The sequence below is a fragment of the Cardiocondyla obscurior genome, linkage group LG19 (genome assembly GCF_019399895.1).
Source record: "Cardiocondyla obscurior isolate alpha-2009 linkage group LG19, Cobs3.1, whole genome shotgun sequence".
NCBI classification, from domain to species: domain Eukaryota; kingdom Metazoa; phylum Arthropoda; class Insecta; order Hymenoptera; family Formicidae; genus Cardiocondyla; species Cardiocondyla obscurior.
Window position 1 is genome coordinate 3,546,692 of NC_091882.1, and position 27,598 is coordinate 3,574,289.

Below are 27,598 nucleotides of genomic sequence, written 5' to 3' on the forward strand. Positions count from 1 at the left end.
TTGCCCTAATGACTGTACTTGATAAAGCGGATAAATTGTAATGAAGTTCCAAGATGTATAATCGAGCTCATTAATTATAATGCAACGCGAAATACGGGTAATTTCCCTCCCAAGTTGCTCGCCCGCGGAGCATGCCTTTATTGATTTCACGTAAATACGGTCTAAGATTTTAGCGGCATTTGCCGTGCCTCGTTACATTGCGGCGAACGACCGATCGCAGATAGGCGTAAGGGTTACTTTGTAAGTGCGACGACTGTAGATCCCGTAACTTCCGGAGAACACATCTCGCCGCGTACTTCGCGTGACGGATAACATTTTCATTCCGCGTTCCTTATCGCCGGGCCGCGATAAGGCAACGATGACAACGAGTAAACGAGGGTGAAAATAATTCTTCGAGCCCCCGGTCAAGTCGCACGGGTCCAGCCACCCTCCCCCCTCTCTACCCCCTCGCGTTCTCTCGCGTTTACCCTCCGTTTTATCCCCCTATTCGCGACGCGACGCCTCGATAATCGATCTAGACTAGACGCGTTAATTATTTATCAGGCGGCACGCGTGACTGGCGATCGTCCAATTAAATTAAAGCAGGAAGCCGGATCGTGGTTATCGGCACTTCAGCGACCCTCTCTCTACTACGTTTCGACGATGCTATCTGATTGACGCGACCTGCCAATGTGGCGCTCGGTGCTTTCAAGTGCATTCGATTTCGAGTCCATTAAAACTCGTTAGTCCCCACATACTCACACCGTAATTAGGCAATGCTGAGCTTTCACGGCGGATTTTCGCTGTGATGGGCTCCGTCAGCTTCTTTATCGAGAAGACGCGGTTTCGGGGGGATTTAAATAATCGAATCTCAGAGCGAAATTAAATGTTTATTATACCCTTCGCGTTGTCGTACGATACATTACACGTGACAGGAATGCGCTCGTGGAAAATTTCAACAATCCTAATGCACGCAACGCGTCATTCACAACGCCATTCGATTCCCTTGCTCCTCTAAAAATTTCCAGCTGCCTTTCCTCGCCCATAAATCGCATGTCTCACGAAGAGTTCGGTAAGTTAAATGTTACGTCGAGTCCACTTACGATCTCACGGTCCGCCGTGAACGTAATTAAAGCCTGCGTTTTTTTTAAACATCGGCGTGTACTTTATGCCGACGATACGGGTCTTTATAATAACGTAGATCTTCCGGAGTTTACATGCGCGATTGCGACGCGCTACACGATACTCGAAAACTACGTCGTTAACGATCGCGGCATACCTCCGGCTTAATCAGAAATTTTCGCGTGCTGTATCAAGCGAGGACTTGCCGGGCTATTTTCGAGATAATCTTTCAAGCAGGGGCGCGCGGAGATCTCGTCATATGCGTCATTGTACGTATCACCAAACCGTTGCGTGCGCATTTGCGTTCACGCAATCGCGAAACGAACTTCAACGTGAATGTTTTGTCGCGAGAATATCGAGCCAAAAAAAAAAAAAGAAAAAAAGCACGGTAACTCTTTATTTCGAGTATTAGTAAAATAGTAAATTATTACAATATCGCCGACGCGTGTCATTGTTTTGCCTGACGGCTCGATTAGTTCGCATAAAGCATCGGCTCGATATCCAGCGAAACTACATTCCCGAGGCAAGTGCGGCATTCACGGGAAACGATTCTGCAAAGTAACACTCCGCGAGGTGGAGAAACCGCATCGAGGAAACCGGCGCCGGAGGGGTTCGGGACGGCGGGGGGAGGTGAGGAGGAGAACGGGAGGTCGATCGAGGTCCCGATGGAGCGCGGTACGTTATACACCCCCGCAAACATATGGGGCCCATTGTGTACCCTTAGGGGCTCACACCCCCGGGCGCGCGGCGCGCAGCGGTTTTACCGCCGCCGTCGAGATACGAGGCGAGATACGCCCGCCTTTATGGACCCAACACCATGTTTCTTCCCGGTGAAAAGGTGCGCACGAGGTAACCCTGGAAGCCGTCGAGTCGCAATTCAGCGCACGACGCGAACGCCGCGCGTGTATATTCGACAACGGTGCTATATGTTTGACGTCGCGCGGAAGCCGCGACAAAATAGATTCGCACAAATGAACCCCCGGCACCCGGAAGCACTAAAACACGCGTAAGAAAGCGTTTTCGGTTCCCAGGTCTCGCGGCGCTCAGTTCGGCGAAGATAGCGAGGTAGAAATTTATATAGCGGAATAAAAATGTTTGCGGACCCGACGTGTATGAATATTTAATTTATTAAAGATAGTTTCGGCTCGGTGCACCGGTTGTAAACAGCGAGTTTATCAGAAACGAAAGCTGTATTACGAGACGCGATAAAAAAAAAAAAAAAGAAAAAGGAAGAGAGATGGGCGAGAAAGCGTATCGTTCATCGCGGAGATCTCCAGGGAAGCGAAAGACGTAGTTGTAGCTCGTGCGAGTCAGGTTATCCCTGCACGCGAGGGCGGATAACGGGACTGAAAGCCTAGAAAGGGACGGCCTGCCGTTCCAACCGTATCACCTACCAAATAATGGAGGCATATTGAATAGATAGCCAAACCTAACCGATATCTATCTGATCCTCGAGTCCCGGGGGGATATTAAGGAATCGGCCCTTTTCCACGCCCTTTGGGGTATCGCGCAGCAGCCGTTACACCGTATGCGTACGCGGTGCTTCCACCGCGGCAAGTGTATCCGAATAAATCCCGAGTCCTCTCACGTTTTCCCTCTTCCGGGATCCGCGGCTGAATCGCCGAGGGTGAAACGCGCTCTCTTCGAATTTTTACCTGATACAAATTTCGCGTCGCCGTGAGAATCAATGCGCGACAAGTGCTCTCTACGTCGAGGAAAACCTTGGGCGCGTAAAATTTCGACACGTAACAAAATTGCATATTTGAAAAATATATATATATACACATATATATTACGTACAATGTTTCCACGGTAAAAATGCATACGGGTGGGAATGATTTTTATTTTATCATTTTATTATCGTGCTGAGAGAAACGTAGCGAGGGCGTAGATAACGGAAACACTTTCAGCGGTCTACCTTGTCGAGACTGCTGTTAACATTATTAAGATGAAATCGATTACATCCGAGGTGTACGTGCTGTAACCGATGGCGCGAGGATCGAAGTGCTTCTCGTACTTTGGCGTGCATACACATACACGCGTATAATCACGCACACACGGTACGCGAGATGGATGAACTATCGGGCATGCATAGGTAAGCTCTCCGCGCGAGTGTGAACGCAATTCTATTTCTGTGCGCCTTTCTCCGTATCATTCGCGTGCTGCACAGATTTTTCTCTTCGATCCGGGCGAGGTGTACGGGGAGAAAAGAAAATTCGCGTGTTCACGCCGTTCGCCAAAGGTATTGGATTTGTTGGCGGTGTGTTCAACAAATGATTGCGCCGTCGCGGAAAAAAAAAAAACTTTTAGTTCGGTACCGCGTATCATCGCCGCCGCCACGTTTTCTTGACTCTCCTCCGTTTCCGGCCCGAGACCGAGGGTTGTCGAACGAAGAAAGTTTACGGGCTACAAAGCACTACCGGAGAAAGTATCGGGAGTACAATCATCTCGAACTTCCCCGCCTCTCGTCTCGCACTTCTCTTCTCTTAGACGAAACCCGTAACCGAAAGATCGCGCGCAGATACATCGCGGTAAATCGTTGGCGTACCATTGCGGAGTCATTTACTTTAACGCGAAAGCATTAATTTAAAGATGAAATTTCAGAAAAATAAAAAACCAAAAAAAAAAAGAAAAATTATTTCTCGTTTTTTTTATTAACTTCCGTGACAAGTAAATCGAGAATTTGCGTATAACGCGCGCATTTTCATTCCTCGTAGATTGGAAGTACAGAATAATCCGTGAAATGTAGTGAGTTCGAAAATCTAGTCATCAGGATGCGGCGCGATGTGCCGTCGAGGAATTTCACGGAGACGAGACGGCAATCGGATCGCTCTCGCACGGTACGCATACTCGATGAAGCGATTCGAGATGGGGCTCCACATCTCGCTTATATTAATTTGCGGCGGCTAAGCGCCGATTCCGAATGTAGTCTCGTACGGTACGCCGCTCTACGCTTTTTGTCACCGTCGCATTATTAAGCACGATTTATGCATTCCGTTCACGACGACCCGCCGATTGAATAATGCGTTTGAGATTTCGCCCCCTCGCGAGGTCCGGGGAATGAAGAAAACCTCGCTCGCGATTTCCCGGTAATGGAGACGAAGGCAGGACTGAGCACTTTTCCAGAGTTCGGAAATGTTATTTATAATTTACGAGTAATTTGCGAATCTATTTTCCCTTTTCGCGCAGAGGCGCGTCCCGGCGTAGCGCGATGACGGAATTAAAACTCGATAAAGGCGCGATAAACGAGATTGATATCGTCCGATCCGTAGATCACGCTTACCTGCCGTACCTCGGTTGTCACTCAGCGTCGCGAAATTCTCGTCACCTCTTTCGCCTCGCTTTTACGCTCTCCGAGTCGTATACGCGTGGGAAAAATTAATGAAGGGCTCAACACACGAGGCGGGACGCGCAAAAATTTGGTGCCCGGCGTGAGCAAATCGCGCGCGTGTCGACTACGGCAGGTTGTATCCGGATACTGAAAGCACGGCGGGTTGGCCGAAGGTAGGAACGAGTTATACGGTAGAGACGAACGAGCAGAAAGGCGAGTGAGAGTGGTTCCTTTCGCGAAAGATGCGCGAGCCACGTAATCCTACCGTGGATCCCGTCTTCTCTCGGAGCGGTTTCTTCTACCCGGCCCGAATAAATATGCCGGAATGTTAATGAGCCGTCGTATTTCAGCGCCGGCAGGCAAGACCCGGAATCGAATTACTTCGCCTCTAACTCCGCGGAGATGCTTAAATCCTCTGAAAATCTCTCAAAATAATCGGCAGTTTTTGGAGATCAATTTACGTTCAAACATAGACCTCTCATTTTGAATTAGAACGGGCACTAGGCACACGACGGACGTATATCGACAAAATGTGATTTCTTGAAAAGCTTTGACGGTCACCGTTATTAGACTCCTTATCGACATATCAGCGGCTCTGAATTATGCCGTCGGATTAAATCCGTATGAAAATACTAACCAACGAGAGAAGTTTGGCGATGTAATATTCTCTATATTTGTTCTTTTAAGTACCTTTATTATCCGCATAATTTAATATACGTCAAGAAGATAATGAGAGATTATCACGGCGAATAATCAATTCGTATTAATATTTTGCGTCTATCCGCGCGATGCCGAAGGAGCGATTATCCGAGGCGAATTAATTAAATGTAAATTAAACACATCATATTTACGAAGCAAACGGATATAAGGTGTCCGATATGAAATCTCTCCTTCACATTATCGCCATCTTGCGTTCCTCTTTAAATATTAATCCCGTAATATAATTTTACATGAAACGGCAACGGCGTGCTCGTCAAATCAATTATCTTAAGGAAATATCGGAATAAACTGATATATTATTCAGCATCCGCGGTGTCCGTGCAGAAGCTCGCGATAATAGTTAGCGCTTCGAGCTTTAATTTCCTGTAATATATCGATCGATTGTTCCCGCCGGGCGAATATTCATACGCCGCTCCGAGAGAGCCGGCCAAGCGCGGATCGTAAGAACAAGTCGGTTCTCACGCGAGGGACATGCATTTCGAGCGTCGCGGTCGCGTCTGCTCTGCCCGTCTACCATGTCCGACGAGTCCTCCCATGACAGACGTACAGGATCGGGCTTTTCTTCTGCCCGCTGTACCGCGCATTAATTACACCGCGGTTGTCCCGGAGCATGACAGAGACAAAGATCGCGGCAGCGAAATGGACCGGCGAACAGCGCTTAAATGGACCGCGAGAAGGAGGATGTCGCGAATGAAGCGAATTAGCTACTTCATACATAGTTTATTAACAGACGGACACGTACGTGGCGTAAAAGAACGCGACGTAATGATATTTGATAACTTTATCGTGCGCGTTTTTTTGGTATCGGTTAGAATAATGAAACTCGTATAAAGATTTTAATAATATATATTTAATGAATGGATTTAGAAATTTAGACGTGCGTACATGCGACGTAATTTTTTTTTTTTTTTTTGCAATCTTACGCAAAGCACGCGTGTTAACTGCTAAGTGTTTTAACCTGTTTTGAAGAAAAGACCTCGGCTGTTACTTTTTCGCGATGTCAAATGAACGTATGCAGGTATGCGCAGAACACGGGCAATGAGAGAATACGAGAGATGAGACTCGGGCGAAGCAATGGGTTTTGCGAGAACGATTCGCCGTCGTCGTTGCCCTCGTCTTTGTCTTCGTAAACGAGACACGCGTGGTCCCCCCCGGTCCCTCCAACCGCGGGGAATGTTATCGGGCCGTATCGTGCAACGGTTTTCATTACCATTCGTGCACGGAAGGCTCGCGGATCGCGGTCGGCACCCTTGAAAAACACGATTTGATTTATTACGAGCCGCATAGTCGACGTCGTGCGCGATGTCGTGCCCGCTCGCCCTTTCTGGTTTTTGAACGCAAAGTATGCCCAGGACAAGTGTACGAGACACTCCGCAATGCGTAGATCTTGTCTGTATACTTTACACAACATGTGTATCTTCAGGGCTAGTTTTAAAGCATTCAGCTGAGGGATTAATGTCCCCGCCGATAGAATTTTATCGATATCGCGTACGAAATATACATACGCCGTATGCGTAACTAAACTACCGCGGCAATTAAAAATATCTACGAATTATTTATTTAAAGGAGTATTATTAATTAACAACGTAATAAAAAGTAAGCGACTTACATAAATCATAAATTGAATCGTGAAATTACACGTTCCTCCAGCGGGTCCATCGTTAACGCGATGTTTCTTTAAGCGTCGCGGCGATATATTTCACCCGAGGGCAGACCGTTACGGTTACGTTTGTCTATTATTACGCGGAATTTCTGATCAAGATTCGACTCGCGGAGATTATCGATAAAATTAGGCCAGGTGGATACCCCTTCGGCCGCTCGCCGCTGATTGATGATCCGCGCGGAGAGTTTAGCGCGTCGGAAGTGCCGATAATTTCAGCCTGGGCGCTGTCCTCGTTATTACGGGAACGATCTGATAGTCTTTTTAATGCGAGGCTGTTCGATCAACATACTTGTCGGCCACCCAAAGACCGATTAATCGCCCAGGCGCGGAGCTCCGCCGCGGAGAGTAAACGCCGTAAACGGTTTCGTACAAACGTAATACGCAATAATTGTATTTTACGGAAACGGCATGTAACTTACGATCCTTATCCTTTCAACAATAATATCGAGCGCGACGGTAGACTATCCTCCAGCAAAAGGCAGCCTGCAACGTCCGCCGCGCGTTTCTCCCTCCAATTTAAGTACTTCCCTTGTGCTCTGTATCTACCCCGGATCTTACATAAGAATATAAATGTAGCCGTGCGCCGAACTGTTCGGAACGTTGCCAGCGGTCAGAGGATCGATTTCCTGGTAAACGTGAGTCGGGTTGCCAAACGTTCCTTATATAATTTATTATGCGTCGTTGTTTATTATCGCGTCTCGATCAAGGTGTATCTGCATCAAACGTCTGGCGCCGTGGCCGCAGACGTATTTTAACGAGATGAACAACTTCGTCATAAATGATATAATAATTTGCTTAATTTAACATAATTCCTTTAACTAAAAAAATTGTAATTGTTTAAACATTAAGTTGACGTTTGTTCTTCTTTCTCTTTATCTCTTATTTTTTTTTTTTTTTTTTTTAATCAAACAAATTTAAATGTTTTGCTAGTTTAATAATGAAGTTGTTTATTGATATTTTTTTTTTTTTTTTTTTTTTTTTTCCTGATGAGATTAGTGCTTTCGAAAGCACAGGGCAGAAACGGAACATCAGCCCCGCCGTTGCTAACTCTTACATTTGTCACTCTGTTAATCCCTATTAGATCAGGCCGGATTTCAAACCCGTTCTAACCCTCCCGGCTATGTGCTTTTGCGTGGCAAAGAGTAAGCTCGTTTGAAAAGTGAGCATACCCCGCGGGGTCGTGTCGAACACAGAGGAGAGAAAAGGTGGACGTGTATGCGTACGACAACGATGGGGGGAGGCCAGGGGAGGGGGAGAAGGTACCCTCGGGTCTCACTTTTTAGTAGAATACGACTAAGGTTAAATCGATCTTTTGTGTCGGGCAGAAATTCAGTCTCGGCAAATTCTTGCATCTGTTTTCTCGTTGATCCATCTTCACCGCAATCGGGCATTTGAAGAAAAAGCTTGCCTTTATTCACTTGTGCTAATAGCACGCTCGTATCTGTATATAATTATTTTTTTTTAATCTCGCAATTAAAAAAAAAAAAAAGAACACGCTATAATTTTGTATTTAGCTTTTACTGAATGTACGGCTATTTGACGAACTTTGTTTTCGGCAAGCGTTTTCTCTTGCATTTTTTTTTCTTTTCTTCTCTTTTTTTTCTTAACCGCTTAACCGGCCGCGAGTAAGACGACTCCCGATAAGGCCGTTGACCTTGATTACGAAAGCTGTGGAACGCTAACGGTGAACGTCCACTAGCGCGCTTAGGTTACGTGTCCTTCGGCTTGTCCGTGCGAAACGGACAAGCTGCAGACGGACCAGCGACATGTTCTAATACCCATCGTGAGTTACTAATCCTTTAAACGGATTACCAATTAAACGTGTCGCCCCGTTTCGTAGGCCGTGATGTACAAGGGAGCGCGATGGTCGCGGGGGTCGAGGAGATTTTAAAGACGAGAGGGGGGAGGGGGAGGAGGAAGGACTCGCGCAAAGTTTTGGGACCTGACTATTCGCGGGGAAAGGGGTGTTGGAGAAAGGGGCAAAGTGGAATCGGTACCGCACCACCCTGCGTCGTGTTCCGCAACGGGTGTTACGTTTCAAATCTCAACAGAGAGATCCGCTTAAGCGCGCGCGTATACAGCTGCCAAGCGTTGTATATTTGCTGTCATGTCACAAAACTCGACACTGCCCATCACGTCGTTATCATCTCCGTTACTCGCACGACACGGTCTCACTCCTTCGGTCTAACTACATATCTCCGCGACTGTTTCTCTCTTTCCGTTCTTTTCCCTCTCTTTCTCTGTCTCTTTCTCTCTCTCTCTCTTTTCCTTCGTATCTCTTTTCTCCCGTTGCTTTTTGTCATAGCCGAGCGCGCGCTAACTTGTTACATGACAGTTTTTATTTTCGTGATGTGAGGTTTCGTCTATGGCTTCGCACGTACACGCACGCATATACAAGCCAACTCGGTCCATCTGTCATTTATGATCAACTACCATCCTCCCGGGACGTCCTGGCAATACCTCTCTGACTGAGGCTGAAAGCCATCCGTCCAGGGACGTGAGTTTGAATTCGCGAGTCATAGCGCGAGTGAACGAGCGGGCCGAGCTGAGCCCTATCCCCGGTTATATGTTATCTTCTTAAAGCTGACTCTGCTGACTCGTATAAATTTATTATGGCATTCGATTTCTAAGAGATTGCATTGTGCGCGCGTATAAAGGGGATATGTACGGGTAATCTCGTCGAAAGAACAAAAATTCACGGCAACACGTCAGGCGTGAGGAAAGGGGGAGGAGGGGGAGGGGAGGGAGGGAGCGCAGGGCGACCGATCGAATCGGCGCGGCTCGCACGTATCTCGCCCCGGCGTTTTGCCAGCGAGCGAGACGTAAAATACTGTTACGCGGATTAGCGGTGATCCTGTCAGATCGCGGGATTACGTCCAAGTGGAGGGACGCCTTTCCAATTTAGCCGGGCAAGGACGAAATCATCGAGACGGAATCAGTCGGCCGGGCGCGCAGGCTTTCCTTACCGAGGGTAGAATAGGAAATCGTGATTCGTAGGGACGGCGGCTCGCACTCGCGGGCGACGTTAACGGCGGACGCGGCCGGCCTCCTCCGTGGAAAATATGTCAATCACAAACCAGCCCTGACCCCCGGGCGCGCGTGCACGCTCCGTTTGACATCGTCTCGCATCTGTTGCGGGAATCTATCGAGAGCCGGCTTTGTTAACGAGACACGCGCGTCGCGCTTTACCGTGTTACCGAATAATGCGTCGTCTGTATAATACCGTCGACACGATTATTCGAGTTGGAACCGCCGGAACAGCGGCCTCTCTCTCGAATATTCTCGTCGACGGAACGGAGACAGCTCCTCGCCCCGCCGCAGTAAAACGCCACGAGCGAGTATTCACGTCGTAGATGTCGCGGCGATGTAGATTGTCACGTAAACGCTTGTTAACGCGCGAAACGAAGGCGCCGCGGTAAGAGAGACGTCGGATGCGCGCCGGTTTAGCGAAAAGTCATCCCGGCGCGACGTAAGCAGTACGCCTTATCGTCGCCGCCAGACGATGTACGGTAATCGCGGTGACTCATCACACGTCAGCAATCAATCAACTAAGCTCGATCGGTCGTGAGATTGACGGAGTAAAACCGTACACGTGCCAGCCGCGACTATATACGGCCGCCGCAGATTTCCAATAACGATACTTATCCGGCGCATTTATTAGAGGTCTTATCGACAGCTGAACGAGGCTCTGCCCCGCTGTGAATCATAAATGAAATATTATTAATTATGGACTTTAATAAATTGACGAATTAGCATGGCCATGTTAAAGTATCGTCCCGAGATCTGATACTGGTATCGATTACGCCGAAGATCCTCTCGTCGACCGTCGATGCCGCGGGGTACCGGTTTCGCGAATTGATAAATGCGCTCGCATGCGCAATTAAGCAGCATGAATATTAATACTTTTAATATTATATCTCCACATACAAAACTGCTACTCGGCGCGTTATTAACGTTAATGCTTGCGTTCGAGCTACGCGCCCGTTTAAGTTTACCGAAAACTACTCCGCTTTCCGTGACGATTTAGCTCGCCGCAAGTCCCCAAGATATGTCGATATATTTAAAGTCATCGAGGAGAATGAGACGCGCCGTTGCGTATCTCTGCCGGGAGGTTCCTCGCGGGTATCGGAAAGTGATAAATGGCCCCGCGGCTCGATATTATCTTAAGTGACAAAGTCACGCACGCAAGCGAGCGCTCGGTTGCCTCGCGCATGTCGTAACGGTCGGAATGTAACGAGTGTAGGTGGCCCCGTCGTTGTCGACGTCGTCGTCGCAGTCGGGAGGAACGTTAGTTATCTCTTTGGGCTCGCGGAGGTGAGGCGAGAGCAGGTCGCCTGAAAGAAGCGCTTAACGAACTGACGACGATATTATTGTTGCTGCCGGGACCCGGACGGATTCGGCCGACTACCCGTTCCCTTTATCGGATGAAGCCAGAAGGCAGACCTCGTCCGTTTGTCCCTCCCCCGTCCTCCTCTCGTCCTGCGGCGATTTTCTCTCCGTCCGCACCCCTTTCCTCCGTTCGCACGGGAAGAAAAACCGTGCGGCCGAGGGCACGGCGGCGGGAAATCGGCGAAGAAAGAAAGGGAAAGGGCACAGGCGACGATTCTCTCTCTCTTTCTCTTTTCCTCTGTCTCTCTTTCTCTCTCGATTTGAGTCTAATGTCGGGAAGGGGCTTTAATTAACTCGTCGCTATCTTTTTCTCGGGGTTCGTGTTGGCATTTATTTACTCGTGCTCGGTAGCCTTAACCGAACCTGGATTCCCTCGTTTTCGATGTTCTCAGCGAAAGCCGATGGCCGACGACTTTCCCAAGGACTCGATGTGTCTGACAGATTACGAGCCGTTCTCGTTAAAATATTTCAGATTGCTTTTCATTACGATAACGCTGTCCCGCATGGCTGTTGTATTTCTCGCAGGAAGCTTTTACCGCGGCGCGTTTAATATGTATATACAATGTATTCGAGTTATAATATTAAGCGTTTGATGCAACTTGTAAAAAAAAAAAAAAAATTAATTCGCTATCAGTCGGAAGTCGCTAATTGGTTTACATGTAGTTCCATTCATTTGTATACCTCCGCCGCGAATTCTCGCGTGCGTTTCGGGCAATTAATTTCCGACGCGTACAACTTTTTGCGAGAGCTACTAGGAGACGTCTCGGTTTGTAAGATTACATTTGCATGCGAGAGGATCGGACCGTATATACGTGTAACGTTAGCACGCAGCGACAATACGACCCGGTGGCAATACCGTCGTCGTTGCGGTGAGGCCGTCTTCCTTTCGGATTCATTAAAGACCTTTATCGGGAGAACACAGGAGCGTCTATGTACCAATTCACTTAAGGTAACCAATCTAAAAATGCTCATCAGCAATTTAAAGCGATGAGGGCTCTTGGAAGGACAACGGCGACGGGGACGGAACGGAATAGTCGGATAGCGCAGTCAATGGGGTAGTCGGGGAAGAACGGGGAGGATAAGAGACTTTTGCGCGGTTCCTTCGGAAGGAACGGAAGGGGCGGTCGGTGGTGAACCGCTTCTACCGTAGGGACGACGCGTCCGCCTTCACGCGGCCAAGAATAGATTGGAGAGTAAAAGAGAAGAAAACGAGCGGCGGTTCCGCGTGTAGTTCGACAAAACTTAACGCTATTTTAATTATCTACGTAAGACCTCGAAAATCTTTTCGGCGGAATTTATTTATCGCGCGTGATTTTTTTTTATAAAAACAGCACCGTTTGACTTTTACGGATTAAAAAAAATTCTTGGATCTTATTTGAATGTGTACGAGCCCTGTTTTATATTTCCTTTTTTTTTTATTTTATTTTATCGCGTTCTTGATACACTTGGAAAATTGTTAATTTTAGGTAGTGTTAAATTACCATCTCCCGTGACAAGCGAAAGACGCGAATAGAGAGGGGGAAGAGGGAGCAGAGTGAGATCCATTTACGAAATGCTCATCGACCGTCGTGGGCTTTTTTCCGGATGTAGGGTGTATTCCGCCCTCACCGTAGCCGAACCACTAAAGCGAGCGAGGGCGGGAGGGGAGGGTGCTTTTCGAGAACGCGCGGAGGATTACTCTGATTCGTTTTGGCTTGCAGATTTCGCCTTTTTCAACCGCCCCGTACCCATCAGCGTCCTACCGGTGATTTCGCCATGCGACCCCGGGATGGGAATCTTGGGGGAACGGGAACGCGAGGGAAAGCATACAGAAAATGGTTGCCGGTATTGCGATAACAGCGAATAAAATTCTTCGATCCCGGGGCGTAAATGTAGCTCACCGTGAAACGAAAGCTACGCTTCCCGCGGCGTTAAAGAAGGAATTTAAAATCATCGAGTTCCCGAGAACATTTCGATCTCGCGTACAAAAAGTTACCTATTCGTTAGAATAATTGAACCGCGAATTGCTAAAAAGAGACGAAAAAAAAAAAAAATAAAAAATAAAGAAAACCATCTTAGCGAGATTAGTTTGTAAGTGCGAAACATTGTTTCCGTCACGTCCCAACGACGGGAATTAATAATTCCGTGCGAACGAACTCATAAATGGATGCCCCGGCGCCGTAATCAAGACGCAAATGTCATTCGTCACGACGATACAGGGAGATAAGGCCATTGTCGAGTTTGCGGTTATCGGTTTTCTAAGAGGAAAGAGGGTCGCGCGGGGTAATGCCTCCGCGCGGCCGTAAATCATGGTGTTTGCATAAAATATTAATAAGTGACACGAGTCAATCCGGGATTAGATACAAGGGAAGTCGCGACGAGAGGGGTTCTCGCACGATATTCGCGCGCGCCGGTCTTTATCTATCTCTATTTTATTTTGTTTGCGTTGGCTTTTCCCACGAAGGGTCGGCCCGATCCCCCGCCGTCGTTCGTACGCCGTTTCGCGATACTCTCCTTCGACAAATAGTAATAATGCGAATTGACACGTGACGCCGTTGTCGCAACAACGGCAAACATACCACGCTCGCGGCGCGATCGAGGGAGCCGTAGGTTACGTTCAGAGAAATCTGAGGGAAAGGGGGGGGAAGAGAGGGATTTAAAGGGACACCGTCTTATCCCGTCACTCGGCGAATTGATTGCAGATCGCTCGCGATTTCAACGTGAATCGATGCGGAATCGCGCACGAACGGGCTCGCCCCGTTCGCTCTTAAGCGACGAAATCCGAAAGAGTAACGTCCCGATTAAGAACGGCTTTCGTGACGACGTGCGTAGGGTAATTGCGAACGGCTGTATCAGTGGACCCGCACTCCGTTCGACACGTGTCGCCCTTGTGTCGTCCGTGCGCTCGACGCCTCTTATCTGGCGACTGCTTTACAGCGCGTAAGGGCTCCGGGGCGGGCGCGGAGTACGCTTCCATTACTCGTAATAATATATTCTTATAACTTCGTGCGGAGATCTGCCCCCTCATGACGTCGGATAAAGTGAGACAGAGCGGGACGGGGGCCGAAGCGTGGAGGCGAGACAGCGTTGCGCTGCGGCACACGCGTTTGTCAATGTTTGCCGGTGTCGACACCCACCTACTTATGCAAATCATTTAATTTAACCCCTCCCGCGTGCCGCGCGTATCCCGAGAGAGATCGTATCTCGAAACCTATTCGTATTCATTGCCTCGACGGTGGGGAACGAGCCGCGCCGCCGCTCGACCCGCAGCAGCCATACGATCGCGTTTCTCTTGTCGGCCACCGCTAACCGTGTTTGTATCGACGTGAAATCTTGCGCCACGCGTACGTTACGCGCGTCGCTGCATCCGAGGAGATACCTCGTGGAAATTGATGCATCTCCGATTCGACCATAACGCGTATATGATACCCGCGCGCGTAGGTTTACGACGTGACGGAAAACTGGCGCGCCGAGTCGCGTTTTATTGCATTTATATTTCCGCATTTAAATAAAAAAAAAAAAAAAATATACCGCCGAGTCAGCGGAGCTGATTCGCCGTGCAGTTCTTTATATTAAGTTTAATTTAATAATTTAAAATGGCCCGAGTAGAAATTTATTTAACTATTCGGATTTTGCAGCTAGTGATAAGATTGCGCCGATTAGATATATTCCATAAAGTAACAACTTGGTATTAGCCATGATCGCTCTAAAAGTAAGGTTGTATTAAATATATAAAAATATATGTTTATACTATATTTAGATAAAAAAAAAACTCTGTCTAGTATCCGTCTGATCATTGTCCAGCGCAGGCCATGTAGCGAAACAATTACTACCAGCTAATAACGAGCTAGAAAAGCTAGATATCTAAACATTTTTTACCGCGTGCTAGTCTACTGTACGTCTGACCTATGCCAACGCGCGCTCGACTGCCGCGGCCGCTGACCTCCGGGCCCGCCGGCCGCTGGTCGCCGCGCACGCCGCGAGCACGTGCACGTGTTTGTATTGCCGCAGCTATCGCGCTGCACGTCCACGTGGCGCGGGACGCGCGGGCGGCGGACGGCGGGACTCAGCTGACCCGGCGGATTCGGCAGTCAAGCCGCGTTTTGGCATAGGTCTTGTTTAATTGCAGCAACTAAAGTAAGTTTATTTTATTTCCAGGTGATGCGGAAACTCAAAGGACAGTCGCAATTGGTGAGTCTTTGAACAATTAATTAAATTATTTAAATTTATTTCCGATTGCTATTAAATCGTTGAATTAGACAAATCTTGGTTTTTGATAACTACGATATAATGTAATATCCACCCTTTGCTCACAAGATTTTGATCGACGTGAGAATTAAGCTTGACGTTTTTAAGCGTTAAAAATTTTCTCTTACCGCAGTTAAAAATCCGCGTAGTTAAATTACTTATAGCTGAACGCGGCTAAACTCACAAGGTCAGGCTCGAATGATGCATCTTGCGTGAAAGGCACGTACATATTGCGCGATATGTGAAAGCGAGGCAGGCCGCGGGTATATGTATATCGAAATAAATGCGATGATTGAACGCGCGGTAGCGAGCGATACGATTTCATTACCGCGGGTGGAAATCGGGAGTCTGCGATCACGATTGGCCGGCGATCATGTTCGGCGCGCTCAACGGCCGGTTGCGAACATCGCGGAATGACGTATCGGTCGTGCGGTCGTTTTAACCGTTTTAACGGTCCGGCGGAAAACGAGTGTCGGGAGCCACGCCGAAAGCCGTGTACACACACTCGTGACCGGACGGATGTAGGAACGTATGATATCGATTCCAATTCAAGCCGGTTGAATCGAGGGAAATAGAGAGCGCGAGAGAGAGAGAAAGAGGATAGGGGAAGGGTCCTCGTGCAGGACACTGCTGAATTAGTAGCATTGTTAATGCAGTAATCGAGTGCTTCATCGTTGGATGATTCCGGCGCGCGGGGGTGGAAGCGCCGCGTCGAATGACGAGAGGAGACGACCCGCCGGTCGTGTGTGTAGGTGCACGGTACGAGCTCGTGTGATACATCGTGTCGTCACTCGGCTAAACCTGTATATTGACGCCCGGGATGGGCAAAAATTTCGTCGCAGATGCGGTAATTGTTCCACCCGATGAAAATCCGACGAGTATTAAAAACGCTGATACGCGTTGATGATTTTTCGGGCGAACAAAAACACCGTGCTTTGAGTCGCACACGGATATTCAAAATTAGAGTTTGCTAAAATCATCGATGTATTTTTTTTTTTTTTTCTTTTTTTTAATTCTATTTTTTTTTCGGCTGTACTCGTAATTTGCACTAGTCAGAACGAAACGGTAGCGAGAGTTCTATAAACGTTCGCGCGTGTGGTATTCATGTGGACGACGTTCGTGCGCCGTTTGTCGTCGACGTTCATTTGTAGTTTTTTTTTTTTTTATTTTTTTTTTTTGCGACAATATGATAAAATAGCGCGCGGCGAGAGCGCATTGGTATGACTCGTACCGACGATGAATGGAAACAATTACAAAAGTCAGCAGCGCGATTTTTTTCTCTCGAAAAATCATTTAGCAAAGTAAATTAAAATGAGTACTAAAAACGGGTTATGTTTTTCACGCAACGTAATTATTCATAAATACAAATCTTACCGAATTTTGATACTTTTGATAGAGTCGCAGCGTTAGTTATTTGACTTAAAAATAGGAAAAAAAAAACTCGGATTGTTCAGAAAGAGTGGCGTGAAAACTAGATACCGATTTCATCGTCCGATCGATGAATAACGTCGATCGTCGATCGCTGACCTCCTATGCGCTTTTTTCCTCTCGAAGACGATCTCGTAAAAGCGCGCCCGGAATATGCCAGCTGCAATATAGTCGGCGGGCGAAATGTATAAACGGCCGCTCGTGTATTCATGTACTCGACGTGTACCCGCCGTTTGTCGTCACGGCCGACGTTCATTCGTTTTTCCGGCCGAATGAAAAAGCCAGGCGGTGCACATAGCGATCTGCAGCGCGCACACCGACGACGGCGTCGCGCTGTGTTCCCCGCGGTGGGCGGGCGGCGCGATGCCCGGCGTCGCGCTCGCTCGCGCGTCTAGCCCGTTTGTCAAAACTCTTTATTGCCGTCCTCCGGGCGCTGTATTCAAAGCGAGGACTCGAATGTACACCGGTCGGAAAAGTGCGCCGCTTCAGTTTTATACATATATAACGGGCGCGGTTTGAGTTTTATGATTACCCGCGCGCGGCGAGAAAATATGCGACAGGACACGCCGACACGTCCATGTTTTGTCCGCTTTTTTTTTTTTTTTTTCTTCCATCCGGGCTCATCTCCGCGCTCGAGTCCTCCTCGAACGGCCGGCTCGTCGGTCCCTGAAGAGATCCGCGTTGTCAAATGCGAACGGCGCGAAGTGGCCCCCTTTTTCTCCCCGATTCTCGTTTCTCGCGATTTTCACACGTTCGCTCTTCGGCCGGGAAAAAAAAAAAAAAACCGCTTCGCAACGCGCACAGGAATCGCGGAATACGATCCGTGCTCTCTGTTATCCGACGGTGATATTTAATTATCGCGCGCGAGCGATAGTGATTTCACGGGGGGTTTATCTTTCCTCGTCGTGCGCCATTCATTAACATCGGTGTTTTTGCTCCGAATGCAGTATGTGCACCGCCGGCCGCGCGCATACACCTCGCGTGTTCATGAATAAAAGCGCGAGTACGGTAGATACAACACGGGGCATTAGCGGAATAAAATGGCCGTAATACCGACTATGTTGAACATACTGGGTGGTTGTGGCGGAATTTTGTTTCTATAACACTCGGATATATAGCGCGGCTCGTAGTAAATTTTCATTCTTTTTTCGCCTGCACTTTTGCCGCGAGCAAGCGTCTAGTTATAACTTTGTTGCCGTTAAATGTTTCGGATAATTAACAGGCAGCATCGCGAAAACTATACCGTATTAAAACACGGCGCGATAGCCGCTTGTATGATTCCACCGTGGGGGAAGCTACGTTTCTGTTAACATATAAATTCCATTTTAAGAGGAGGTTATTCTTGGTGGTCGGTTAAGCGTGGGTGCAACAGAAATTAGCGGTCGGCACGGCGAAAAGGAAAAATATTATCACGGCACAAAAGACGATGGCGAGTTGTATAAGCCTAAGTGTCGCCGTTCCGTAATAAAACGGCTCTTTTGTCCCGCATTTTTTTTTTCTCTCTCTCTCTTTCTATCTTTTTATCTCTTCTCCATCTTCGCGGGTACATATAACTTTTGTGACAAGGAAATCCTGCACGCCCCTTAGGTGCTCCCGCGTGTTCGTTTGTGTACATAATACATATGTATGTATTGAAAGGATTTGGACAAGAACTCGCGTGTCCTTTCAAGCAAAAGGGGGAACGTCTGGGTTCTGAATGGCAGAACGGGAAAGTACTGCGACACCTTCGGAGTCGCCGAGCATGACGTGTCGTCGAATTTAGAGCGTCGTATCTCCGCGCCCCTACCGCGACGTGATGCGACAGATTCAATCGCGAGCGAACAAAAATGCCGCGCGAGAAGCTCCGGGTCCTCGTGCATTTTTAATTTGCAGCGTGCCAATGCTGCTCGCGGCTTATTGTCTCTTTTTGATCTTTTGACGTTACTTTTGACGCGTGAGCCTCCAATTTTAATTCAATTTCATCCCATTCACGCCGCCGTTTGCCGTCGAATCGCGGGGCACATGTGACGTCGTAATTTCAGGAAGATATCGTGGGAGAGAGTTGAAAGCGCAAAGGACAATCGGTGCCCAGACGACTTTGACGTACGATTGTGTAACGACTGTTACGACACACGCTGCGACATCGAGAGCGCACGGCGAAACCGAGCAAAGAACGCTTAGCCGGATGAATGCGCGTTGTGCATTCTCTGCCGCATAGGGGTCGGATGCACAATGGGCACGAAATCCGAAAAATGGGGGGGGAGACTGCGGATAATTGGTCGGAGCGCGTTCGCGTAGCGTCAAATCGCGAGGTCAATTCGTACGCGTTGCGAATCTGGCACCCACTTTCCACCCCTCCGTCCACACACCCTGGACCCCGGCTCGCTCTCCTCCGGTCCCGTCGATTAAGGGGATGAAAATTGAGGTCTAGCCGGGAATATATGGATGACGCGGTCGTTCGCGCTGGCATCTCTGCATCGGGCGTACAATTCTACACGTGCTTTTGTGTACGCCCGGATCGACCAAAAAAATTCATATTTTTTTTTTTTTTCTTTTTTTTCGTCTTTCGGAGAGAACAAAAAAGATATGGGTTGGCTGGGCCGGTCATTGTTAGATTTTATTTGAACGCAAATCGGGATTCACCTAGCTCGGGCTCACAATGCGAGACAGGAAATGGAATTTCGATTACGATCGCTCATGGCCGACGTGCATCGCGGGGATAAGCTCTTTGGGAGTGATACGCGTTATAATGCTGATAAAGCCGATACACGCATTTTCACGGATCCGAAGTACGTGAACGAGAATCTCGTCGACGGGCTACAAAGATTTAATGCGCGGGCACGTAAACGAGTTTGTTTTTCATAACGCAACGGAGGAGCGGAGAGCGCACGTTGCGCGTATTATTTATGGGATCACCGCAGATTACGCGAAGGTGATCTCGGTATCCACGTGGCTCGTTTCCGAGTACGTGTCATACGTGACGAACCTGCACTTGCGTCACGTCGATTTTTTATCGCTCTCGGATGACTTTCCGAAAGATTGAGGGAAGAACGTAGTTTTTCGCGTGAGTATTTTTAATTAAAAGCCGCAGCGAACGTTCGCTGAGCTTTATTTTTAATTGAACGTTTCTACATCGGTCCCAGATTTAACGATCGCCCTATGCTCTTCTCCGTCTCCCCCGGCCGTACTTTATTCGCGTGTCACGTTCTCCCGTTCTCTCGTCTATCACGCGTGTCTATTATGCGTCCATAGAGCCGCGAGAAAGATACACACGAGGGCTCGAGGCTAATCTGGCGTGCTCTTAGGGTGAATTCGCCGTGGTATTGCCACTCTGATAAATAAATCAGCCCATAAGCAGCCACCATTAGGGTCCTGCGGCGTGTACGCGATGCCTGACACCACGCACGTCCTTCCTTCCTGACGCCTGATCCGCCTCCGGGTCCACTTCGATTATCGCGCGGACGTCGAGCTTTTCGTAACGTTCCGCACGTCGCGGCTTAATATTATTCGTTCGCGCTCTCGTAAAAAACAAACGGTCGGACCGGACGCGTTTTTACGCGGCGTTCATGTCGTGCACATTGAATCGTGTCGACGCTACGTAACGGATAGCGTTGGTACACGCGAAACAACGTCATGGTATTACACAACCGATGCGCGCAATAAAATAAAGTATCGCTAGTTCCCATCTACGAATATGATTCGATCAGGCTTTACATCGAAGGCCGTGAAAACAAATGCGCGATCCCCGGGCGTTTTTTTTTTTTTTATTTGCCACCGCCACTTCGCGCGGCGGACGGACTGCAGAGAACTGCTTGTTATTTAGATGCACGGAGCGATTAACCGGGATAGCTGCTGCTAGGGAGACTTTTCGTTTTAAGAGAAAAATTCTGTAGAGCTTCTCCCTGCGCGAGAAATATCCTTTTCTTCGAGACGAGAAGATTTTAGGACGGTTCAAGCAGAATAATCCCCGTCACCGTGCCGTCTACTGTCGTCGACAAGGGTGGAAAAAGTGGATAACCCTGCTGGAAGCCGGTCGGCTAAGATGATGAATCTAGCGCGGAAGCACTTATGACGTACGACTCGGAAAAGCTTGGTAGGGTGACTCGTCGCACCCTGCAGCTTTGTTTTCCGCATCAGCGGCACCGCCCCCCCGGTTGGATTACCCGGGGTGATCAGCTATGAAATTAACTCGCTCTCCCCCGCGCGTTCTCTATCGCTTCCTGACTCGGCTCGTCCACTGTCGCCCATAAAGTAACCAAAAATTTGCTCCCGCTGCGACCGAACGATTGTACATTCGTACTTACGGCATTTAATACTTGTACGACGAGAGGATGTAATTTTTTTTTTTTTTTTTTTTTAATGAAAGTTTTTGTTTTTTGTCGAAGTTTTTTGTCGAAGTTTTTTGTCGAAATTTTTTGTCGAAGTACTCTTCCGATATAATCGCCTAATTAATAACTATCGTATTTTAGGTCACGCTCGTTATAAACTCGGCTTACACCTTGCTCTTGAATATCCAATCTATACAGGTGTATAACGCTTTCGTTATTCCGCTATATGTCCCGATCGCGTCAGTTATTTTTTGACGATGCTTTATCATCGCGCAACGGCAGCATTGTGCCTTTAAGCAAACAACGTCATGAACGCAAGGAGTATTCTCGGCGCGGAATGGCGTTGAATGGACGCTTAATTTACCGAGCATACCGTACATGAAAAATACTGCTAAGTTAGAATCGTGGTCCAGCCGGATCGGCCGTGGATCATCCCACCTCGGCCGATAGGGAAAAGGTCGCGTCATCGTCGAGGGGGGGGGGAGCGAGAGAGCCTCCTCGATCATCCGGCACGTCGGCTGTATAAATATCTTCTTCCTGCCTATAAAAGATACCCGTAATTACGGCGCTTTCGAGCAGGAACACGTCCGGCACTTCTGCGAAGTTGATACGTCACAACGACGCCTCGTTGCGGCGGGGTGGACCGGGATAGCTGGAGGCTGTTTTGCCACCGATCTCCGTAGAGTCGCGGTTACGTTACTCGGTGAGATCCGCAGATCAGAGTCTCGGGCACGTTCGCGACAAAAAAAAAAAAAAAAAAAAAGACAGGAAAAAAAAGAGAAGAGACGGAGAAAGACGAACATAATAATCCGTTTTGAAAAACTCGTGACGCGGTCGAAATTACTCCGGCATCTGCTCGGGTGTCGTGTAAGCCGAGCGAAATGTATTCGATCCCGTGCGGTCGAATTTATTCGTCGAAGCGAGTCGTATATCCATCGGCATACGTGATCCTCGTTTCGGATATTTATCGGGTCATAAAAAATTGGCAAAACTGTGACGCGTAAATGAAATGCAACATTAAATTTTAAAAGCAAAAATTAACTTTCTTTTTTTTTCTTTTTTCTTTTCTTTTTTTTAGAAAATTAAATTTTCTGCTAATCGTTTCAAGGTTTCGTTTTGTAAAAATACTTTTTTATATATGCACGTTTAGAATGATATATATGTATCTCTGTCTCTTCTCTGACTAGTTGGAATACGGCGACGAGAGATTATTCGATGAGAGGTGCGAGAATCCATCGTATATACATCCGCGCAGCTGCCTCTCGGAGTTTGTATTATGCGAACACCATCTGCATCTTTTTCGTGCGAATGTATGAATGCCGGATACACATCTCGCGTACCTACTGTGACATCGGCGTCAAAAGTTTCCGACGGTGGCCGCTCGTGGGTTCGAACACGCCCGGTGAACGTCGTTTCAACGAGATCGTCGCGCAATTTGGAAAACTTCTTTAGAATCTCTTCTTTTCCCTTTGCGCGGACCGCGGGGCTCCGAGAGGCAATTGCGCGAACTTTTTGATACGGATGCTCCCGAAAGCCAATCTTGTGGCTTTGGAGAACCGTCGACTTCCAAACTGCTACTTTTTCAAGATCCCAGATTCCGCTCTATCCGTCTTACTCGTAATATAAACTTCCGGGAAAGCGATCCTCATACTTTTATTGAGTCGTTTCGTCAAAATCTCTATATTAATTTCCCGTATTGATCTTGCGGCAAGTAGATAGGAAAGATTTTAGACATCGGAGAAAATTGCGAGCGATCAACGGCGTCGTCGTTGCGGCTCGCTTTCGTCTGCGTCGCGAAAACCGTTCTTCCTCCACGGTGGCTTCATTTCCGCGCATTTGCTTAAGTTACGTATAACTCGTTCTTGATGGCACTTACTCAAGCGAACGCACAGTTCTTGCTCATTTTCCGCGCCGGGTTTGCAAGTGGCTCGACGCCGCGTCGAATTGGGGGGAGAGGTTACTTACGGCGCGACGCAGGTAAGTAGCGATGTAAGTGGTTGTAGACAACCGAGCCCAGGCGTCATAAGCAGCAGCCGCTGCCTAATGAAACTACAAATCTCCTCGCCCTTTAGGCACCACCTGTTCTTAGAGGGCCGACACCGCCCGCTCCCGCAACATACGCTTGTGTGTGACACACGGCTGCTTATGAGATTCAAGATTATTGCGCCGTGCGCAAGCTAGCTGACACGCTGATACCTCGGATACCGTTTCCTCGATGCGACACGTCGAGTAATTGCGCGCGATTAATGTTCACGTCAAATTTACATTGCGATCTCGGAGGCGGGGGATTAAACGTCGCGCAGCACTCGGTGACACTTTAACGCCCGAAATAAAGTGCCTGCTGAAGTAGACGTCATCTCGCAATTATCTGGATTGCGACGCCGCGCTAGCTATTTACATTTATTGTTTCTCATTGTGCAAGAATTGTAATTAATTCTGAGAGGAGAGGAGACACATATATATGTATATGTATATACGTATAAAGCGGATTTTTAAAAATATATACACGGCGTGCCCAGCTGACGTGTCGAGTTCGTTCTAAACTGAAAGTGGACGCGGACGGTTTTGAAAATAGCCTCTTCAATTATTCGCGCCCGTTCGAACACAGCCGACTCGCCGTCCCTCTGTTTTTCACGAGAGGAGAGGCGGCTCGCTCTCGCCAAAAGGGGTATGAAGGCGCGCATATATCCCGTCTGGAAAACGTATACGGGAAACGATTTTACGTAGCCACCGCAGAGTCCTATCAGCGGCGCCGAATGGCGCGGTGGTCGTTGTAAAACAATTATACGGTGTCGTCGGGCGCGCAATCGATATTTCATCAATTCCATTGTCATTGCCGGGCAATCCCGCGTGTCATGATTATTGTTTGCAGGCCGCGTGTACAATGAAAGCACCCGCTATTGCCGCCGCTGGTATGGAAGAGCGGTACAGGGGCTGCGGACACGAAAAGGTGGAAGGGGCCGGGCGAGGGGGGAAGGTCTGATAAACTGCGCCCATTATCAACCAACGATTTCGTACTTTTCACAAACACATTCGTTCCGCGCCTATTCATCCTCTTTCTCTATCGTCGTCCCTTTTTCTCTCTGGACCGTCCGGAGTGCTGTTCTTTTCTCTCTTGCTCTCTCTCTCTTTTTCCGGTACTCCTCTTTCTTCAACCACCTCGCTAGTTTGTCTACGAACGTCTCTCTATTGCACTCGCGTCGCTCCCACGTTCCTGCTTTCGGACACATTGATGTTTCATCGGGCGTTCCGGGCTATCCATAAATAAATGCGCTTGTTACCTACACAGAGCAGACTCACGTAAAGCGAAATATCTACACGCTCGACATTAATACGCATTAACATCGGCTACGGGGACGGGGAGGGGGGGAGGGAGGACGACCGTTGTTGATGTACCGTCGGAAATCGCGAGCCGGGCTTGTTAATTCGCTCGACGTGTCACGGCCAGCGTCGGAACATTCAACGATAAAAATTACGCCGCGTTGTATTTTTATTCCTCTCTTTGTTTTTTTTTTCCTTCTCTCTCTCTCTCTTTTTTTTATTTATTTTTTTTTCACTGTTCGCGCTTTGCGCTCCTCTTTTTGCAACAGAACGGACAACAGCGGTACGCGACCGTAGGATTGTACAGAAAAACGAGGGAAGAGTCGATGGCTCGTAAAATGATTAATTGGATGAGTCCTGGAATGAGTCCGTTCCGGGATGTGTAGCTTTTTCTGTTTGCCGCGAGGCACTAAAGGCTGTTTGCGTCGTTTCGCCGCGAACGGCCGGTCGTCGCGCGAACATTCAATGGACACCTCTGGTTTTAAGACGCTTAATTCAATCATCATTCCTCGCGCGCGCCTGGACACACGTCGTAAAAACGGTAACGCGATTGTTATCACCCTCGGCCATTTCGCCTCCGAGATGACTCATATAATCCGTAGTACAGTACGAATTATTGCGCGCGCGCTCGAAATATTTAACTTTCTCTGCAAATGTTATTTCATACTTTATTAGGAGCGGAATAAGCTCGATATGCGCGATGAAATTATTTGTACACTCGAGGACGATGTAGCCTGATTGATCGGACGGACCGTGCCGTTGGAAGAGACGCGTCCAAAATTTCCAGACTCACACTTTTTATCCCTCTCGCTCCGGCAATATACATATAATTTTTATAATTAAATCGCCGGATACGTAATGGAAATAATTAATACCTGGCGCGAGTGAATGGCGCGTGGGATATCAATTCAATGCTGTGCTTGCAGCGTATGCGCGGCATTAAAGTCGTTGAATAATTCTCGCGGAACGAGGAGCGATGACGGGTAACGAAGATAAGAGGTGACGGGCCAGACAATCCGGTATTCCTACACTCGATTCCTCTTAGAGGAAGGGCGATGAGACTTGATTTTCTCCGCGACGCTTGAAATTCACGCGGCTCTCAATATCTCGTCGGCGTCGAGCGTAGTCGTCAAGAGCGGCAGCCGCGAGACGCGCGGCATCAAATATTCAAGATTTTACCGATGGCGTCAGCCACGCCTGTCACACCTCGCGTTACACTGGTTTCCCGATCCCCCGCCGGCTTCGCCAGCCATTTAGCTGATTTAGCGACTGCGAGAGAGTGGAACACCCTCTCGGTTTTCTGGCTCTCGCCGTGTTCCGCGTGCCGTGACACGCGAATCGAATTTGTCAAAGAAGCCCGTTTTCCATTTCTTCGCGGCCCGCCGCTACTCTCCTTTCTCTCACGTCAACGCTTTGTCGCGAGTCGCTCTTTTCCGTCACACGGGGGAGACGAGCGCGAGAAATAAGGCATCAGCTGTCGACATGACGTTGCCTGGTTCGTCAAACTTAGTAGTTTCGTAAAATTTTTTTTTTTATATACAAGAGTGATATTATAAAAGTTATAACGTTGATTAAATAATTAATTAAAAAATTTTTTTTTAATGTACAGATAAAGAAAAAAATAATTTCTATATTTTTCTATTTTTTCTATATTTCTATATATGTATTTCTAAATTTTATTTGCACGCGTGATTGAGCAATGGACTGTAAATTATAATTTTTAAAGCCAGCATTAATCGATAGATTTTTTTATTGCAATTTAATTAAAATCGCGCGCGATAACGTAGCTTTTGTAGAAATATTGTTTTCGAGAACGCGAAACGACTTTACGGACAAGCTTAATATCATAAAAACAGATCTCTCGAGATTGGCGCTCGATATAATCCGATAAATATCATTCGATGCGCAGTCAAACGAGCGGGTCCCTTTATAAGGCCGTCCCTCCGGCCGTGCGATCAGCATATATATTTGTATGCATTTGCACTCACCGGCGAGAAACGAGTTCTAAACGATGGGTAATTTGAGAAGACTGTCGGTGACCATGATCCAACTCGAATCCACCCCCGACGTGCGCGGCGATGCCTCTCGCCGGCGAGAGTATTATACGCAGGGGTTTCATACATAAAAGGGGCCGAGTGGTCCTGATCCGGGTCTACGTAAGTAATATAAGGGCTCCCCGCGACCCTTCCGCACAAGGGGTTGTATTCTAAGAGGGCATGAATTCGACGGGCGTACTCCACCGTCTCCCGCGTCCGCGCCGAGTCGAGTCTAACCGGAGTTGAGTTACATTGCATAAGTAACGTCATGAACCCCACGACCCTCGACTGTAAACTGTGCTTATTTGGCCCGGCACCGGGAGTAAGAGCCCGCCACGGATATAGGCAAACGACCATTTGTCGAGCGTGCGTCACTCGGCTACGTAATGTAGGATCCGCCGAGAAGATTGTCTGCCGTCCCTCAAGAATGCGCGTAGAACGTCTCTATCGTGGAGTAATGGCCGTGAGCGAGGGGCGCCGTAATGCGCGGGATAAAATAATACTCGAGATGAAATTGTCGACAGCGCGGCCGATCCGATTGCAATGGGTTAATTATGAGAGAGAAGGAGAGCCCCGGCGAAACTTGGTAGAAGTGAGAGGCGGTAGCGTGTAAACATGTTCTTAACAGATCGATTCACATGCCCTAGCATCGCGTATATCCACCTTCTGACACAGCCAGACGGTCTTTCGGGATACCTGGGCCGGCTGAGTGACAGCCGCCTTCGCCTCGACAAGCTAATACCAACCTACGTCTGTACGCGCACCATAAAGAACGAGGAGGGCGAGAGGAGGAGCCCCCTTTCGCGTTTTGCAGCTTTCTGCCTTCGTTTTGCCGGCAACACCGACGTGTTAATCAAAATGTTAGACAAGCCACTTACACGATCATCGTGACGTTTCCATTTAGGCTGCGCGATATGTTCCGACCTTTATATACGTTGAAACGGATCCCGTGAGCGACGGCACGACGGCATTGTAGCTGGCTGCTAATTAATAGTTACGGTAACAACGGCATGTCGCTTTATTGCCAGCCCGTATCAAGCCGTGGCAGCGTGTATTCTTCTTAACATCATCGCGT

The 27,598-nt window shown here is 48.2% G+C and overlaps 1 protein-coding gene across 4 annotated transcripts in view; it reads left to right on the forward strand.

Annotated features, from left to right (window-relative positions):
* LOC139110075 (ankyrin repeat domain-containing protein SOWAHA-like) overlaps positions 1-27,598 on the forward strand; it is a 375,001-nt gene that overhangs the window by 53,877 nt on the left and 293,526 nt on the right. For all 4 annotated transcript variants that reach the window (XM_070669630.1, XM_070669627.1, XM_070669631.1 and 1 more), the window contains exon 4: positions 15,342-15,374. The gene's annotated coding sequence lies outside the window, so the exon portion shown is untranslated. The remainder of the gene's footprint in view (positions 1-15,341; positions 15,375-27,598) is intronic.